Source organism: Theropithecus gelada, chromosome 12 (assembly GCF_003255815.1).
Source record: "Theropithecus gelada isolate Dixy chromosome 12, Tgel_1.0, whole genome shotgun sequence".
Taxonomy (NCBI): domain Eukaryota; kingdom Metazoa; phylum Chordata; class Mammalia; order Primates; family Cercopithecidae; genus Theropithecus; species Theropithecus gelada.
Window position 1 is genome coordinate 29,680,965 of NC_037680.1, and position 15,964 is coordinate 29,696,928.

Below are 15,964 nucleotides of genomic sequence, written 5' to 3' on the forward strand. Positions count from 1 at the left end.
CAGATGAAAAAATAGGTTTCTAGGGATTGTTACTGACCATTAAATAGCTACATTTGAATAATTTAATCCATTGACTTTACAAACTGACATGGAATTTAGGGAAGATGTTTATAGGCATAATGTACATAAAAGATATGAAGTAGCAAGCAAAACTGGAGCATGACCCAGGTTACTGAATTCAGTGCTTCAAAGATTTTCTGTTACCCTATAAGCATTATTATTAATGGTTGTGTCAGTATTTAGAAGTTGCCCAGTTAAAAGATTATATTATAGAGTATATGTTAAGGCTCATCAGAGAAGTCAACCAAAGGTTCGTTATTATTCATAGGGTTAACATGGTAGAATCATCTCTCTAGAGTGTTTTTTTGCCCTGGCTACCAAAATGTAAAGTCTTAAAATTTCAGTAACATCATAAAAATTAGATGTTACAAGTTTTAGCTGAGTGGGTTCCTACTGCAGAGGTTATAATAAACTCCTCTTGGATTTTTAGTGAAGTTAAAACAATTCCAAATAGCTTTTGAATAGATGATGGCCAAGCCACAAGATATGCAAACAGCCTTGCTTGTATCTGGCATGCCAATGATTCTCCCGCTGTCGTAACATTTCAGTACTTCTTAGTCATTTGCAGAAATTAAAATTCTTTATAGGTTCAGTCAGTTTAATTAGAAAAAAATGAGATTCCTGTGTTTCTTTTAGGATTTTGTTTTTTCACTTTCATTTCTGGTATGGAAGAAATTGGCTTTAAAAAACAAAACTTTTAGTAATTTTTTTTATAAATGATATTTTAACACATTACTAGGATTACACAGGCACATGGTGTACTTTGCAAGCCGTTGTTGCCCTTTCAAATGTCTCGTCGGTGGAGAAGCAGCATTTGGCATTCATTCATGTGTGATTCAGGATCTTTTGAGTTTATATTTGTGGTGGCCATAGTGACCTCGGTTTTAGCAAAGGCCATACTATTTCAAATGGTATGTTTCTTTTATCTTTATCTCTTTAGCTTCTACTCCAATTAAGGTAGACTGTTTTGAGAACCAACAGTTTATACAGTCTGTTTCTTCTCAGGAAGGGGCAAATATGTGACTAAGTAAAAGAAATTCGTCAGTATTGGTATTACATGTTCAAACCTGAAATTTTCTCAGAAAAGAAGTTCTTTCTTAATGTATATATTTCTATCTGGAAAATTGTTTTTTCATCAAAAGTTTTTTTAAGAAATGAATGATCATGTATTTAGATTCACAAACACTACAATTGTATATGTGGGAGTTTCTTGTTTTTTCTGTTACTTTAATGGATTTTAATTTCTCTCATTGCCTACACAACAGATGACTTTCATTTCACCATATATTGGGTTTTATCATGGTGGAATGATGATTTAATGATTGCAGCGTAACTATTCATGTTATTTTTACTTTGTACTTCCTCAGGAATGTCTCATTAAATGACATCAAAGCCTGATTCTGCAATTAGAAAAGCGTTTATATTAACTGGATTTTGAAAAGAGAAAAGAACAATAAAACCACCCCCAAATTCTTCAAACAACAAAAGAGAAAACACAGCAATTCCCCCTCCCCAAATTTTGGCATTTGTTCACCTCTTTTAACCCTTGCTTTTTTGTAAAATAAAAACATATTGGAGAAATTGTTGTGAACAAAAGGTCTTAATTGCAAAAAAAATTCTTTTAGGAGTGTTTAAAATAAAATGACAGAGTAGATTTGTGGAGCCTGGACAATGTATCCTTTTCTCATATTTTCCAGTTTTGTAATGCCTAAGTACTCTCTAGAATCTGAATTTAGTAATGCCAATGTTGGACTCTTTCACATACATTCTATAGGGATATTAGTAAACTCATGACAAGCAACTAACCAACCAGGCAAACAAAAACATATTTAGAAAGCCAAGCTGTAAGGCACAGCTCATGCACACACACAAAAAAATTTCATCCCAAGGTATGTGTTAGCTCTGAGGGAAGAATCAGCACTCTAAAGCAGCCGAACCCGCTGCACAGTTAGGAATGAGCGTGGCTTCTGGCAGTGCCTTTTAAAAAGGCACAGAGATTTGTGTATGAGACATATTCCTGGTGCATCGATGACAGGTGGCTCTTCCCCATCCAAGCAGGATGGATGGAGGGAGTTAGGTACAATAGCTTACAATTTTCAAATACTGTAATTTTTTTTATAAAGATGGAAACCATTATTTTTAAAAGCATGTGGTTTCCACAGTGCATATTTGATTTATGACTAAGAATTCTTTTTCTCCTTGCCATGTTAGTACCCTCATGTAATTAAATAGTTTTCCTTTGGAAACTTAGATTTAACAGAAGTCTGTTTTACCAAGGTAGCGAACATGGCTTTGTCAAAATCTCTGTGTGTTTGTGAGTGTGTACGTTGAAATAAGTGCAGAACTGTGATAATGATGTGGACAACTTGGGTTTACAAAACATAAAAAATATGGAAAATAGGACATTTTCTTTCTTGAAGTTGAGGTAAAAATCTCTGTCCTTCCTCTCCACTTGGCAGACTGAGAAAGAATGCTGGTCTGAACAACTCAGAGAATCCTGAGTTTCATCTGTACCTTAGTCTTGTCAAAATGACATGGGTGTGTGAGCTTAGCTGGATTTAACTGGATGTGAACCCGAGTACGTATTCCAAATGCAAATCAAGTCTTCATTTTTTTCACCATAAAAGGTATGAACATAAATTCCAAAGCTGATTTTACATGAAATGACGTGGGATAACACTATTACTTCCTTTTGTGGACCTGTTTCTCCTCCCACAGGACATAAAACTTCTTTACCTCTCTCAAAGCTTGTCAGTGCAAGCCCATCAACATTTACCTGTATAAACTTATAATTAAAAAATATACCCTAATCCTTTAGCAACTAATTCTATTGAGTATTATTCACCCTTTAGAAGAAATCCCTTAAAGATCTAAAGAGTGACAGCCTCATTAAATTTTCATTGCCCACCTTGATGCTTTTCCATTTTTGGAAGTATCCTCTCACTTTTTCCTTTACATACAGGAACACAAAAAGAAATTCAAAGGAAGGTACCTTGAAAGAAGAATTTCATTAAACAATTATCAAATTAGAAAATTACATACTTAAATATCACACATAATAAAATGAGATATGCATGTGTTTGCATGTTTATATGAGGCTATACATATTCTGATATATATAAATGTGCATAATTTTCTCATACAACATAATTATAGAAAATTATGTATCTAGCCAATTCGTCATCAGAACAATTTTCTTCGTATTTTCTTTCTCCTTAGCTAGAATGTCCTATGATAACCCTACCTTCATCTTCTGCAGTTTCTCTCTAACTCACTGCCCTCCTCTGACTCTCCCCTACCGTCCTTCACATTTTACGCCTTCCTTGCAGTGCCAGCTCCTTCCTCCTGCTCTGATTCTATTCACTCTCACGTTCTTCCCGAGTCTCAGATACTGGGCAAGACTCCAGCTGTTTGTGGATGGACAAAACAATTACATAGAAACTCTAATAGAAACAAAGAAGATTCCATCTGAGGTTGTGAATGGTCCTAGACCATGACTGGTTCTCTCCACCTGTTTATCATTCAGCCACGAAGAGGAGAATGTGGCATCACTCTAAGCAGCATTTGGTTGCCAAAGTGTGCTTCCATGCCAGTCCACTGGCTTACCAAAAGTCCAGTGTAGTCAAAACACTTCCCTTTAGAGCACCTTCACAGTCCACAAGAAGGGAGAGGCTTCCAGGCCTTGGGGAGACAGCATTAAGGCTAAGCTCAGCCTTGCAAATGTGTTCCGGAGTGCAAAGCAATACTCGGGGAACTCCAGCTCTGTCCCTACAAGCCTGAGCTCTAAGGAAGGCGATGGGAAATCCCCACCCTCAAGCTTAATGCACCACGCTGAAGCTGGCAGAGCCTGCCTCTTCCCCCGCTGCCACTCTCTCTCTACCCTGGCTCTCTCTCTACCCTGGCAAGACCTGCCAATCTCATATTCTGTCATCAGCTCTCTGGATAGCTACCTTTAGCCTGTCAGAGTGGATGCTGAAGTATTCAAACAGTTCCACCTTGGCTCATGGCATAAAAAGTCAAGGTGGGGTTTTCTCAGAGATTTTCTTTTCCCTGCCCCTCTCCACTTCCCCTGTAAACCCACCGGGGCAAGGTTAAGGCTCCTATGACAGCTTTTCTCAACCTTTTTTTTCACCATTGCTCTGAGCCTTTTTAGACATGTTTTTCCTAATACATTAGGACCAAGTTAACATTTCCCTGTAACAATTTAATACCACAGATGTACTGTATATCTGCTTATGTACTATATGTATAATCTGTGTTTTATACATAACACAAGTTAGACATTTTGACCCCTTCAAGAACCAATCTTCACCTCTTGGAAGTGATATCATCCCCACTAAATGCATGGTCTATGGATGTTTTAGTATGGCTAAGGTAAGGCTGACACTGAATTTGGTATAACCAAGGTCCCTAGCCTTTAGGCCCTTACTGAGATATTCTTCTGTGCACACCATCTCACTGTACTCTTAGAGCTCTAGTGTATTTCAGTTTGTATCCTCAACATTGGGAAGCACCAGGAATATCCATAGGGCTGCCTGGGTCCAGAGGTAGGGCTGTAGTGGAGATGAGAGTGGTGCAAAAATAACGGGTTTACAACATTATTGTGGAGTTAACCACCATACTATCCCGAAAGCATTCTCCTGACCTCAGGCCGATTGTTGCCTGGTTCTTTATCTAAATTCTTAGGGATACAGCGACATTGCACACCATATGCAGTGTTCCCAATATAACAAGGATTGATGATGGAGTGGGTTTACCTGGATTCCCAGCACAGGAAAGTTGGGGGAGAGTGGGGAGGAATGAAATGTTGTGGGCAGACCCAGTGAAGAGTGGAGAGACGATAGTCTCAGTATGATGGTAATAGGCATCACTAGCTTTTCTGGAAACCACAGACTATGTGATATGGTTTGGCTCTGTCCCCACCCAAACCTCATCTTGAATTGTAGTTCCCATAATCCCCATATGTCATGGGAGGAAACCAGTGGGAGGTAATTTAATCATGAGAGCAGTTACCCACATGCTGTTCTTGTGATTGTGTGTTCTCACAAGATCTGATGTTTTTTTTAAGGGGCTTTTCCCCCTTTTGCTCTGCACTTCCCTTTCCTGCTGCCATGTGAAAAAGGACAGTTTTGCTTTGCCTTCCACTATGATTATAAGTTTCCTAAGATCTCCCCAGCTTTGTGGAATTGTGAGTCAATTACGCCTCTTTCTTTATAAATTACCCAGTCTCAGGTATTTCTACATAGCAGTATGAGAACAGACTAATACAGTAAATTATTACCAGTAGAGTGGGGTGCTGCTATAAGGATACCCAAAAATGAAGCAACTTTGGAACTGGGTAACAGGCAGAGGTTGGAACAGGTTAGAGGACTCAGAAGAAGACAGGAAATGTGGGAAAGTTTGGAACTTCCAAGAGACTTGGAAAGCTCATAAGACAGGAAGATGTGGGAAAGTTTGGAACTTCCTAGAGACTTGTTGAATGGCTTTGACCAAAATCTGACAGTGACATGGACAATGAAGTCTAGGCTGAGGTGGTCTCAGATGGAGATGAGGAACTTGTTGGAAATTGGAACAAAAGTGACTCTTGCTATGCTTTAGCAAACAGACTGGTGGCTTTTTGACCTTGCTCTAAGATCTGTGGAACTTTGAACTTGAGAGAGATGATTTGGGGTACTTGGTGGAAGAAATTTCTAGGCAGCAAATTGTTCAAGAGGAAGCAGAGCATAAAAGTTTAGAAAATTTGCAGCCTGATGCTGCAATAGAAAAGAAAAATCTATTTTCTGGGAAGAAATTCAAACCTGCTGCAGAAATTTGCATAAGTAATGAGGAGTCAAATGTTAATCACCAAGACAATGGGGAAAATGTCTCCAGGGTATGTCAGAGACATTCACAGCAGTCCTTCCCATCACAGGTCTGAAGGGCTAGGAGGGAAAAATGGTTTCCCAGGGCCCTACTGCTGAGTGCAGCCTCAGCACTGTGTCCCAGCTACTGCAGCCATGGCTAAAAGGGGCCAAGATACAGCTCAGGATGTTGTATCATAGGGTGAAAGCCCCCAGCATTGGCAGCTTCCATGTGGTGTTGGTCCTGTGGGTGTGCAGAAGACAAGATTTGAGGTTTGAGAACCTCTGCCTAGATTTCAGAGGATGTATAGAAATGCCTGGATGTCCAGGCAGAAGTTTGCTGCAGGGGCAGAGCTCTCATGGAGAACCACTGCTAGGGCAGTGTGAAAGGGAAATGTGAGGTTGGAGCCCCAACACAGAGTCCCCACTGGGGTACTGCCTGGTGGAGCTGTGAGAAGAGGGCCACCATCCTCCAGGCCCCAGAATGGTAGATAATCTCTTGCATCAGCTTGACCTGGATGTAAGACATAGAATCAAAGGAGATCATTTTGGAACTTTAAGGTTTAATGACTGCCCTATTGGATTTCAGACTTGCATGGGGACTGTAGCCCCTTTGTTTTGGCCAATTTATCCCACGTAGAACAGGTGTATTTACCCAATGCCTGTTCCCCCATTGTATCTAGAAAGTAATTAACTTGCATCTAGAAAGTAATTAACTTGCTTTTGATTTTACAGGATCATAGGTCAAAGGGACTTGCATTATCTCAGATGAGACTTTGGTCTTGAACTTTTTGAGTCAATGCTGGAATGAGTTAAGACTTTGGGGGACTGTTGGAAGGACATGATTGTGTTTTGAAATGTGAGGACATGGATTTGGGAGGGACCAGGGGAAGAATGATATGGTTTGGCTGTGTCCCCAACCACATCTCATCTGGAATTGTAGTTCTCATAATCCCTACATGTCATGGGAGGGAGCTGATGGGAGATAATTTAATCATGGGGGTTGTTACTCTCGTGCTGTTCCTGTGATAGTAACTGAGTTCTCATGAGATCTGGTGGTTTTATAAGGGGCTTTTTCCCCCTTTTGCTTGGCACTCCTCCTTGCTGCCACCAGGTGAAGAAGGATGTGTTTGCGTCCCCTTCCATAAACCTCTTTCCTTTATAAATTACCCAGTCTCAGGTATTTCTTCATGGCAGTGTGAGAACTAACACACCATGCTTCCCTTTAAATATGTCTCTTCCTTGCACTTGGTCTATACAGTGCTTCCAGGGATGGATATGGTCAGAACTGCACTTTAGGAAGCTCAACCACTATTTTTTAAATATATATATTTAATGACTTCTAATTGTCTACAAGGTGAAGTTAATTTTTATTAAACTAGCATTTTAGGACCGACACAGAATGATACCACTTACTTATCTGCTACTGCTCTCTGCTCTGCAGTCTATATCCTCCTTGTAACATGAATTCTAAACTAACTATGACTGAAATACAACTTACATGCCTTTCCTGATGGTACGTTCTCTACATGCAATAATCTTCCCTTCAATTGCCACCTATTGAAATCCTGCCCTTTTTATACATTCACGGTCAGCCTCTAGAAAGTAATTTCTGAATCCAAAGAGATATTAATTCTTCCTCCTTTGAACTCTCATTTCATTTCCTTGTACAAGCACAAAAGAGGAAATCAAATTATAATAAAAGGTAAAATTAGGTGTTTAGCTTCCCCACTAGACTGTAAGTTCACTGAGAACAAGAATTGGAATATCTGTGAATCTTATTTAGTGTCTAGGGCTCATACTGAGGACACAATGAAAGTACTGAAATTCTTGTGTTCATTCTGTTGTGTTGTTGCTTCTGGACAAGAATAGGAAAGAACTTTGCTGGAAACACCACTCAGATCATCTCCTCTATGACTGATAACGAGTCTTGAGCTGACTCTAATACTAAAGACTACAGATTTCTTTAGATAAGCAGAAGCAAGATATATGTTTCATTGCTGTTGCAGTCTGTCGACAAAAAGAGCCAAACTCCAGTCAAATATTTAGAGACATTTATTCTGAGTCCAATATGAGCGACCATGACAAAGCCCTCAGGAGGTCCTGAGAACATGTGCCCAAGGTGGCTGGGGTGCAGCTTGGTTTTACACATTTTAGAGAGACATGAGACTTCAATCAAACACATTTAAGAAATACATTGGTTTAGCTGGGTGTGGTGGCTTGTGCCTGTAATCCAGCACTTTGGGAGGCCGAGGCAGGTGGATCACTTGAGGCCAGGAGTTCAAGACCAGCCTGGTCAACATGGTGAAACCCCATCTCTAGTAAACATATATTAAAAAAAAAAAATTAGCTAGACATAGCGGCACATGCTTGTAGTCCCAGCTACTCAGGAGACTGAGGCAGGAGAACCAGTTGAACCTGGGAGGCAGAGGTTGCAGTGAGCCAAGATTGCCCCCCTGTACTCAAGCCTGGGCAACAGAACAAGACTCCTTTTTAAAAAATAAACAAATAAATAGGTTCTGCTCAGAAAGGTGGGACAACTTGAAGCTGGGTGTAAGTTGGGGGTGAAGGGGAGGTTTCCAGCTTACAGGTAGACTTAAAAATTTCCTGGTTGACAATTGGTTGAGTCCATCTAAAGACCTGGGATCAACAGAAAGGAATGTCTGGGTTAAGATAAGAGGTTGTGGAGACCAAAGTTGGATCATGCAGATACAGCCTCTCCAGGTAGCAGGCTTCACAGAGAATAGACTGTAAATGCTTCTTATGAGACTTAAGGTCTGTGTCGATGTGGATGCTGGAGAGGTGTGGTGAGACATGTCCAACTCCCACTTCCCTTCATGGCCTGAAACAGTCTCTCAGGTTAAATTTTAAAAGAGCAGCCTGCTGAGGAGATGGTCGAGGGGGTCTTAGAATTTTATTTTTGTTTTACAAGTGTTTTTGTTTCATTTTACTTGCTTGCTTTCTTAATTTCCTTGAGGAAAAAGGGGTTGGTAGGACTGATGAGCCATGTAACCTGGATGGTTTGTCCTTTTGTATCTTAATACAAAGACTACAGATTTATTTAGATAAACAGAAGCAACATATATGTTTCATTGCTGTTGCAGTCTGTCGACAAAAAGAGTCAAACTCCAGTCAAATATTTAGAGATTTATTCTGAGCCCAATATGAGCAACCATGACAAAGCCTTCAGGAGGTCCTGAGAACATGTGCCCAAGGTGGCTGGATTTTTTTAAACTCCTATTTACTACAAAGCTTAAAATAGCCACTTTAACTGGAGCTAATGGGAATCCTTCACATGGGTTACTGGGCCCAACAACCCAACTCAAAGGATCATTTGTTTCATCTTTCCATTGTGCTTTGTTTATAAAATTTTGCCAGATGATAGTTTTCTGGGTAATTTCCTTGCTGTCCAGGCCCCTCAGATTATTTAAAGTTAAGCAGTGTAGCTGGATGCAAAATTCTAGCTTTTGTTATGCGTATAGAAGATGTTATTGTTGTTTGTTTGGGATATTTTTACATTGTTTTCAAAGGGATGGGTCATATCCAAATCAATTGAAAAAATAAACCTTCTAGGAGACAGTGTTCAGATGAAGGTCACTTTATGCTTGGGATTGAACAGCAAAGCAGTTGAAATTTGAAGTGTATTGTTTTTGTCTCCCCTTTTGGTAACCATGGGAATAGCAGAGTAACTTACATACAAAGCTTGTGGGAAGGAATAACCTTGGAAATTCTTCTACTGAAGAATGATTTAAACCTTGTTGTGACACATGAATCACTGGGTGGTGGTTTCTGTCAACATTCTTTGCTCTTCTGAACCAGAAAAGCCAGTATCTGCCTGGTTACTGGTGGTGCCACTGCTGCTGGGAAACAGAACTGTGACAGTGGAATTCTTCTGAAATCATTTTGAAATAGTTGCATGCACTTAGCAAATCCCATATAATATTTTCATCACAGGTATCTTTTGGACATATTATTGATATTCTGCACTATAAAAAATGACATTTTGAACAACTTAATTTTTTATTAACTCAGAGAAAGAAAAAATATTTCAAGAAATTATTTTAACACCAGAACAATATCTAGGTATTGTATGTGATGGAATACTGTATTTCTTTCAGTTAATTTTACTTCATTATCTTCAGTCTGCATCTCCTAGAGAAGATATATATATATATATTTCATTTTTTAATTCAAGTGATTTGAAGTGTTCTTCTTTTCTTTTGTGGAAATGATTGCTTTGTATTATACCTTCTCTTCAAAAACAAGATTAAATGGAAAAATATATTAAAGATGTTCTAGAGTTTATTAAAGTAGGTCTCTGTAATGGTTTTTGCCTATTAAATAGGAAGATGAGGGTCTGAGAAAAATATGTGGCTAGAACATGCAATCAAACTAATTTTTTTATTTTCTTATCTGAATATTTTATCAAAAATCATTTTGTATTTTGTTTGCTGGCTGTATTCTTTGCGTAAGAACTTGCACATCACACTTCAGATTACATTTATTGACACAACTTCACTATAAATCATTCCTCTGACAATTCCACAAGCACAGTGGTTCACACCTGTAATCCCAGAACTTTGGAAGGCCAAGGCGGGAGGATTACTTGAGGCCAGGAGTTCTAGACCAGTCTGGGCAACATAGCAAGAGTCTGTCTCCACGAAAAACAAACAAAAAAGCAAAAATAACTTTAGAAATATTTTTATACATTAATAGGTTATATTAGCTTTTCCTTCACTGGCTCTTTTATTTTTATCATTCCTTCACCAGCTTTTTTTTTTTTTTTTTGCTAAAATGCTAATACGTGTCCATCTAAGACAGCATGTTAAATGTCTAAACTCAGAGGGCACCTTTAACCCCACTTTCCCCATGCCCAAGCAAAGTTTCCAAACATCATCACCTTGTACTATGATACTCAGTCATAGGAAATCTCCTAATATACACACACACATACACACACACACGTAGAGAGAACATGAGCGTGTTGAATTAAGAAAACTAGGAGACAGTTTATGTGTATGTATAAATATACGTATATATTATATGTAATATATACTATATACACATACATATATATTATATATAAATATAATGTGTGTGTGTATATATGTAGAGAGAGAGAGAGAGCTAAAGAGAGAGCTAATAACTGGCTTTAGTCTTTTGCACTTAGATGTGTCTTTATTTTGTTCTCATGTCCAATCTCCTTTAGCTTGAGAAATGTTTTGGCTTGTCTCTTTTGCCCACTCTTGCCCATTCAACACATTTGCATGCATGAGCTGGAGCTACTTGACTTTGGGACCCAGATCCTAGGACCTCACATGTAATCAGGATGTGAATGCAGACATTCCGTGCTATTGATTCATCTAGATAATCTTCCATTGTCACTAGTCAGTCATTGCAACACCACTGGATTTTATGAATCCACTTGGCCTGTGAATATTGAATATTGGAAAAAGTTTCTACCACCTAAACAAATTTTCAATTGGCCTTGCTTGTTTGCACCACTCACATCAACCTGCAAGAACATCTGCAATACCGACAAGACTGCGATTTCCTAGGAGACAACAATTGATTTATTATTGTTTGTTGCCCTGTGCTTTGATCAGTGCACAGTGTATTACATATGCCCAGTAACTGACAAATGAAGAGCTTCCTCTCCCCTACCTGGTTTGATTTAAAAAACTCTGTTTCTGTAATCCTTTGGAAACAACTGTGAGCTTATAACAGGAAGTCTCTAACTTCTACCCTGATTCTATTACAGAAATCACTTCTGGGGTTATGTGAACAGAAACCCATAAACCATCTATGGAGGTGAAGTCACCACAGTGCTGTGTTGGACTTCGTCCTGTGAGTGTAGGGTAGGGAATTGTCTTCTAGGAGCAGGTGGTCATGGTATAGTGTGGGAGGGAAGAAGATAGACAAAGAAGGTAATTTTCTGGTACCTGGAATTTTGGCTTTATCAAAATTCCAAAATAGATCAAGCTCATTTGGGATATTCGTTCACATTTTATTTTTTTTATTACTGGCAATTGTCTCTCAAATCATGCTGTGCTTACTTGCTCTCCACTCCCACAACCTACCTCCACAATGACTTTTTGCTGTTCTATACTTTCACTATAAAATCTCTGCAGGGGTGAGTGATGAGAAAGGCTAAAAGAAGCAGCTGATTTGAATGAGAATGACAGCAGCCCTGACTAAACTAATATCCACTAAGGTTTGAATGACTAATAGCATTATTATTCCTCTGTTATTTGCATTTCGAAGTCTTGCCCCGTAGCGAATTATACCAGTTCCTGTTTTCACAAGTTTCTTTCTCCACGTTTATACTCCACATTCAGTGTTTAGAACTGAAAGAGTTGCTACACATCTAAATATTCCTCACAATGTCTGTTCTGAATCAGCATTTTTGCATAAAGGTGAATGTGGGTTCTGTGGAAACAGGGAATTCTGTGAGCCTGAAACTGATGGATGGCTTTATGTTTAGAAGTCAGTAATGCTGGTATGTGGGAAAATGTTGCTGTTCAGATCTCATTTTGGTCTCCATTTCATCGTCTTTGCAGCTTAAAAAATAATCCAATGAAAATCTTTGATGGGGAATGTAGCCTCAAACAAGTTTTCTTTATTCTTTTGTGATTCTAGAAATGTGATTATATCAATTAGGAAGGGTTTAAGTTTCTTGAGTGTCTCTAGGGAGTTTCATGTTTTACTCTTTGGTAATGCCCATAAAATTATGAGTGTGGACAAGCTTCAGACATCAGAAATCATCGCCAGCCTCCTTGCAGGGTCCAAAAGAAAATAATATTCTTTAAGTAAATAATATGTAATGTAAAAGGAATATATGAACTGCAATGGTATTGTCTTACCTTATTATCCTTGATAAATAATATATAAATTCATATTACATATATATTGTGTATATGTTACATGCCCACAAATTTACATGTAGAATTAGATATATATAACTGAGCAAATACACATAACAAATACTTATTTGTTGTATATATTTATATGTTATATTTTATATGTGTGTATGTATGTGTGTATATACATGTATTAAATGCTACATAGACAGAAAAAAATATTGCTACTTCTGAAGTACAATGATCATGTTAACATTCCAAGTTTGAATGTAAATTAATCTCTAGCCCTGTAACCAACTCCAATTCCCAACTCCTCTTCTCAACAAGGGGCTATGCTGAGGAAGGCTAAACAGCTGTGTGATTGAGAACATCCCCCACTCCCTCTTGCCCTCAGCCATGTACTTCTAATCAATTTTTTTTTTTGAGACGGAGTCTCACTCTGTCTCCCAGACTGGAGTGGAGTGGCGCGATCTCGGCTCACTGCAAACTCTACCTCCCAGGTTCACGCCATTCTTCCACCTCAGCCTCCTGAGTAGCCAGAACTACAGGTGCCTGCCACCATGCCCAGCTAATTTTTAATTATTTTTGTATAATTTTGTAATTTTTTTTGTATTTTTATTAGAGACGGGGTTTCACTGTGTTAGCCAGGATGGTCTCGATCTCCTGAACTTGTGATCTGCCCGCCTCGGCCTCCCAAAGTGCTGGGATTACAGGTGTGAGCCACCGTGCCCGGCCTTAATCAATTTTTAAATTAGACTGTAGTATGAGTTAGTGTATTATCTTGTCTTGTTGACACATTCTTTCTTGTTCAACTGGCATCCCTTTGAGTTCTGAAACAGCAGACTCTTTTCTATAAACGCGGTCCTTACTGTTATTTTCAATGTTTTCATTTGGTCAACAAATATTTATCAAGGGCCTATTTTGTGCAGACGCCAAGATGAGAAAGACATCCCTGTTGTCTTCAGTGAGCTGTGAGTCTAGAGAGAGGAGTATTGTCTTGTATTATATTATGTGCATAGAACTATGTATTATGACTATATGTTCATGTTTACAAACTTAGAATTTTTCTGTTAAAGGTATTTATATTCAGATGTATTGAAATGTGAGCTAAGTACATTTGTAGATCTTGAACCAAATTTTTTAGAAAACTGTAAAGAAAAGATAAACAAAAAATATTGCTTTTAGCCTGTGAAGAAAAAAATAAAAATGTGCATTTTTCTGACAATGATTGGTGAGTTTCCAAATATATATAGCCTAAGTTATTAAGGTTAAATAGTAAAACAATGTATCTTTATAAATTCTTGTGTAACTTTGTCTTTATAACTATGTTATTGATCAAATGTGGTTTCCCTTTTCTAGGGGGAAAAAAGGCCTTTAAAAATCTCTTATAGCTTGTTGATGATCAAGTCCCTGTAGAAAGTAATGTTTTGATGAAGAAAGTGAGAATAAATCAGGAACATATGGATTTCATTTACCTCCAAATGCACAGACTTTTTAAGAGGTTCTGAGGGAAATTCCTGACAAAATGCTCCTGATTTAGAGAATAAAACATATCTGAAAAATACACAAAAAGGTGGGCAACAGAAAAATTTAATATATGGAGTCTGTAATACATTGAATTTATTTCTCACTCAAACATGTCTAGAAATATTCTGGAAACACACAGCCACATCCTGGAATGACTAGTCCTTGCTAAAACTTCAATTCTGTGTTAAATGTGTGGACTGGCTCAAAAGGCAGCCGGTTATACATGCTTACAAATATTACCCTGAATAATGTAGGATTCCCAACATGTGACTTGGAAAACCCCTTACTAGTGGCTGGGGTTGGTAGAAATGGAGCATGTGTGCACATGTGTGTGTGTAAAACAGCTAGCAACCTATTTTTAGAAATAGGGCACTTGTATCTCAATAATGCATTCTCATACCACTTTTCTGATGTATTTGCATTAATTTCACTCACATGTGCAATGTTACTCAATTGTATACCTCATTAACATGTTACGATAGTCTTCCTGAGAGGCAGGCATGAACATCTCAGCCATCGGAAGGGGATGAGGAGGAGATCAGAGCACCTTCTCCCTCTCATGTAGGGACAGTGGCATTGTTTGTGAGGTTTCTTGCCTCCCTGCTCTACTCTTTTTCACCTGTAGCCCATGTAGGAGTGATTCCAAGCTGTCTGAAAGAGCAGTGTGTCTGTGTATATGTTACATGCACACAAATTTACATGTAGAGTTCCTCAAAGCAGCATAGTTCTACGGTGCTCTTGTAAGCCTCCATGGAACCAAAGTGCATCATCCTTCTCTCCTCCGTCTCCTTCAAGGCAGGAGGAGGACACTGAGCAGCCCCAGGGATGGATGGATGACTGGAGGAGATGATTCACAAAACAGACTCAAAAGAGGGCAGTGGCACATGATGGGTGGTCCTCAAGCTTGATTTCCTGGAGGACCAGATAATCAGAAGGTGGCCCAAAGCATGAGGCCCCTGGCTTAAGTTCCCCATAGCCTCCAAGTGTTTGACACTATAGCATTGTGCCCAGAGATGACTCCAGTGGTCTTAAAATTGAACCTGAGCCTGGGGCAGAATAGAAATTGGAATCTCTGACATCATTGCCTCTGTGATCCTTGTGAGCAAACTGCCTTTCTGCATGTGGCTGCTCTGAGATCCAGGCTTCCCTGGAGCCCATGAGGTGCAGAGCACCTCCATGACCACGAAGAATAGATGAACTCTTTTCCACACTCTGGTGGAAGGCTCTCTGTTCAGTCTTCATTTGGGTGAATATTTTTCTTTAGTAAGTACAGTCAGACCTTCTTGAATCATAACTTAACATTTTTGTAATAATGCCAGGAATTAATCACTTTCTGTTGCTCACATCTTGATTATACATTCTTTCTTCAGAACACTGTAAGATATCTGATCTTAAATAACAAGGTTTTGGAATTTACAAAACATTTGTTTCATTCTTTTCTCACCCAAAAATAGAGAGGCCTGATTCTTGCGTTGGCCCCATGAAGACGCTAGCACTACAGTCTTTAAGGTGCTATATATATTTATATAACAGTTTATATAACCTAACAATATTTAGATTTTATAATGTAGTACAGATTTTTAAAATATTTCTATTTACAAAAATTGAGTGGGCTTATATATGTAAAAGGTTATATGTATGGGTGTGTGTGTGTGTGTGTGTGTGTATACATATATA